The following is a 5,321-nucleotide window of genomic DNA, read 5'->3' as shown; positions in this document are numbered from 1 at the left end:
CCACTTTATTAATAGTGTTAAGGGCACATATCTTTGTGTTGGTTCATATATTTTATCATAATACTAAGAATTGAAATTTATATATTTATGAATTAAAATGTTATAGGGGTGTAATCAAAAAGAGGAGCAAGATGGCAAGAAATAAAGTTAGTGCATTAAAATTGGGATTACATTCGCCAATAATTTATTGAATTTAGGGGTGGAGGTATTACTCTTTTTGTTATGAAATATTACTTCGGTCACAATTTTAAGAGCAACCCACTCTATATAGATATATCCATTGGCTACATCCACTAAGCATAATGTGAGTATTAGAGTGAATATTAACCTTCAAAAAAAAAAAATAAAATAACAGGTAGAACATAACACACAGCCTTGTTCAGTTACTAAAATGAAGTCTAAATAACGTGTACGCGATTTTATGGTGTTTAAGATTTTATATAATCAGTAATTGACTATACAATAAACGAAATAGCTGCTCTACATCCATGATCAATTTTTTATTTCTAAATACAATTTAAATAATCTATATGTATTTTTGTTGTTTTTTTTAATCTAAGTCTTAAGACATTAATAGTCTTAAGACATCTATATCATCATTTATTAATTTAAAAAAGGGTTCGAATGAAGTTGAAAAGGGTTGTAAGTTGAAGCAATAATTAACTTCAGCAATTAAGAACGCATTTTAAAGAATCATTAAGAAATAATTGTATTCTACTACATTGATATGAAAATCAGAAATTATTAGGAATGAAGGCCTGTCGCCTATAATACATATATATTTATTAATATGTTGTATGATTTCATTTTTTTACTGCACTTTAACCTGTAGAGACAACCTGTTAGTAATGAAGTAAATAAATTATTAAAACACTGAAATAAAATAGAATTTATTCAAAGTCGTTTATGAATAGATTCAGTTATTAATTAATTATGTACAAGTATGTACTTTTTTTCTTTTCCTTTTTTCTATATTTTCGAAGGTTTTTTTTCGCTTTTGGAAATAATTTTTTACTTCTCCTTGCTTATCGTTCTAACCCTTCTTTGCGAAACCTAGCAAAAATTTTACTGCGATAGTAAGTCTACCAAATGGTTTCTTCAGTCGTTGATGAAACGAGTTAAGAGAACAGACACAATAAATTGTTTCTATAGCAAAAGAAAACTTTCTTACAATAGAAAAGTCTTTGTAAACTCTAAGGATGGATAGAACAGTTATTGTTTATCAGCCTGATATCTCAAGTAAATATCAGGATGATAGAGTATGTCAAAGTTTTCGCAAATATTTCAATATGATACTTGATATGTATTATTGTGAGCTTTTTTTTTTAAGAGCAACGATACAGTAAAGTCTATTTAGGGGTACAATGTTGTATAATTTTTTCTAACACCTATATTTAATTAGCAAACATTAAAAATTAAATAATTATTTTTATAAATTCAATTCAAAACAATTATTTGTTATTTCCTGCCTATAATGAAGACGTTCAGTAATACTATTTTTTTACATGACTGTTTTATATTAGGAAATAATTGATTATATAGTCATGGAAGAAAATAATCCCATTCCTATAAACAAAATAATTTGTTGTTCTGTTTTAAGGAATCCTGTTTCTATATATCAAAATTTTATTTAAATTCAAAATTTGGACTTTAGGAAACAAAAAGATAGTTCACAAGAACTCCAATAAATTGTAGTAAACTTTGAATTCGTCGTGAATGTAATTCGGTGTTGTTAAATACTAAACAGTATGCATATAAATAATGATATATCAGATATGTAGTATTGTTAAAAATCTTTCATATTGTCCGATGTATGGACATAAATTTCAATTTCAGTATTTATTATAACTTTATCTGTATTGTTATGGTGGTAAATTATATACTCCGAAACTCAAGTAGAAAGCCCACTCATGCAACACGAAAAATTACTAATTGATATATAGATAATGGAAATAATACTGAAGTGTCTATATAGAATGTGGAGTAATAACAATATGTGTTTATATGTTCTCAAGTTCAACAATTCGAAACCAAATTAGCGACACAGAAAATACTTATTTATATTAAATTTATTCGCAATTCACATCGATACCAGAGATAAACATATCGTATAGGGTTATGTTCAAGTAGTTAGAAACGATTCATTCAAAATTAATTGGTCGTTCTCTTGTCCTAAGCCAAATGCAATAGAGAATTTATAGTAACAGCTTCAAAAAAATAACTGTTCACATGTTAGAACATTTTAATTAATTAAATGAGAGATATCTAGAAGCATGAAATGTAATTCCCAGATGTGTGTGTAAAAATTACTAACTTAACGATCTTAATTAGTTGCATGACAAATTTTTTAGGCTTGAACAAATGCGAAATTTTATTAATAGTTTTAAAAATTCTAATTAATTTACATTTTACGTTTTGTTTAATATTTATATAAATAGAAAAATTCAAATTTATTTTGTTTAAATTGCTACTTATCTACAGTTAAATTTTCGTACACATGTATATCATATCACTTATAATTAGTTGTGCAATTAGAACTGCAGATATTCTTTAAACGAGTTTTATACGAAATTTGGTTCAAAACTTTTTCTTTAAATTGAAACTGCACAATCTGTAAACTATTTCTGCTTATTTATTATTATTTTTGTTATCTAATTATATTTTTCTGTTGTTTTCTAGTTGTCTGTTGAAATATTTTTTTTAAAAATTATGGATAAGTTTTGTTTTCACTGAATCCATATCAGTAAGCTATTCCTGTCTTTTCTATAATAATGACTTTCATTTTAGATTTTGATAAATATTACATCCGTAAAGGAACGGAGAAATAACAACTTCAGTGGATAAAGTTAATACAAATGCATATTTAAAGAAAGAATTCTTAAAAGCAAAAAAAATATATTTTACAAATTTCAGCTAAGAATAGATTAATCCAAAATAAGTACGAATACGTCTTCTTATGAAATTTATTTGATACATAATATTAATGTATATATACTAGTGCTTCGTAGTGTTCCAATATTATTTTACAACACTTAAACAGATGGAGTAAATTTAAATTCGAACATTCCTATCGAACACTAAATAATTGTGTCTGCTCAAAGACATTTGGACTGTCCGAAGAGCTGATCTGTACTGATCAAATGAACGAACACAATAACGCTTCACCATTAAAATCTTCTAAGCTTGAATAATATCTAAGACTCTAATATATATAGTAATATTCTACATTAAATATATGAGTAATAGTTACGGTTTTTCAAAAAAACTATTCAAATCTACAATTAAAAAGATATTAATAAGGACTATATATTTTTATAAAACGAATTAAATTATATTAAAACAAAAAATATTCAAAAAATATACTAATATATCACATTGGCATTAGTAGCTAGTTTTTGTGAATAAGAGTTGTTCATAATTGTTTTTTTTTTTGAATTCAATTAGACATTAATACTTGGAAATAGACATAATATACCCTTATGTAATGACTACTCTTATATCGTAGTATCAACGGTATTAAAAAAGTATCAACGGCGTTAGTTTATCCCTCTATTTTTAAGATTACCTTTTTTTTTTTTTAAAAATAAATAATATTTTCACCTTCTAAAAAATCTGACTAAATTCTATCCCACATTAGAAGTGATCAAGAATTATAAACAGATATCACATTATTATCTACGTATATCAGGGCAGTAATCTGTATAAATATTTAAACTGGTTCGAGGGTACTCTGAATATTCGTTCGGTTGACCATTGTTATAATAAAAAATGAACCGGTTTCTGGATTCAGAAACAAGTTGGTGATAGGTTCTTTTCAATGCACTGTATAACAAACACCCTTTCAATATTTTATTCATTTCTTAAAGCAAGAAATACTACCATTTGAAGTACTATTTTGTCTAACATAAAGAAATATTTTATTGCTAGGATATCTAGAAAAGGTTTCATATGCTGTAAAGCTTTATTAGAACAGTAATTGTTTATTAAATCTTCGTGTTTACTAGGACGTTCCGTACGTTTTAGGAATATCTTGCTTCAACGCACAAAATTATATCGGGTTCATTATAAATCTTTATTGAAATACAGGTTGTCTGAGAAAAGGGTGTCTAGAAAAACAATTTAGTCCCAAAACTTAACTCAAGTATAAGTTTTTAGACTCATTAATATTCTTTAATTTGAAGCGAACTATGGCTTTGTACGCAAATAGGTTCAAAAACGGTGATGTTTTCAAAAGCGACTTAATTTTTTTGGAAATCTTCATCATTTTTGAGAAAAATGTTAATTATTTCGATTATTATTTTATAAATAGAAGTTGCAAAAGAATTTTTGATCTAGCACGTACCATATTTTATATACTTTCTTCAACAAAAATTCAAAAATTTATTTATAATTATTTACACGTTTCATCCAATTTGTACGTTTTTGTTCAAAAAAGCCGTTAGTAACTCACTTTAAGAGAAAATTACAGAAAAGGATGTGTGCTGATAGAAAATTTTACATCACGAAATATTTATAAAATAACAAAATTTAATGATAAAATAACAAAAAAAAATTTTTAGTAAAAAAAATCCAGCAGCTCTTCAAAAAATCATCATCATTTCCGAACCTTTATAAGTACAAAGACACATTCGCCATTAAAATAAAAAATATTTAATGTATTAAAAACTGATATCTGACTTCAGCTGACCTAACCAGCTAAGCTAAATAAATAAAACATAAATTAATATAAATTTATTTTAATTTTTTGTATTAGTGCGAATATTTTTTGGGAAAGAAAATTGTTCTGTTACGTACTGTTTTTATAAAGCAGATGTACTTAACTAAAAGTCATTCGACAGTAGGTTTTTAAAAAAATAAAATCAAACATTAGCTCCCTTCTTCAAGAGTATGTTAGAAAACAGAATGCAATGGGTATAGAATTCCCTAGATTAAATTGTCTTTTTAGTTAAGATATTGTTTTTCAAAGCAAAAAAATCCTTACTACGAAAATTCTCTCTTACTTACTTGTGTATATTTTATACGATTTAATGAAATACAGTTGGAAAAATACAAAAATAACAAAGGACATATCTCTAATGACAATAAATTTTCGATTCATTCTAAAGCAAGAAAACACTGTATATAATTTTCCTATTAAATTTTATTTATATCACGAAATTGCCAAATCATCCAAAGTGCTAGTTAACTGCTTTAAAAAAAAACAATATATAATAAAAAGATGCAATTATCAGCACTTATAGTGCCGAGTATTAATTTATAAAAAAATTTTTCAGTGAAGGTATTTAAAATCATTAATGTTAAAAGTAATTATGAAAAAATTA

This window comes from Teleopsis dalmanni, chromosome 2 (genome assembly GCF_002237135.1).
Source record: "Teleopsis dalmanni isolate 2A chromosome 2, ASM223713v2, whole genome shotgun sequence".
Lineage (NCBI taxonomy): Eukaryota > Metazoa > Arthropoda > Insecta > Diptera > Diopsidae > Teleopsis > Teleopsis dalmanni.
Note: the sequence above shows the minus strand (reverse complement) of the source record.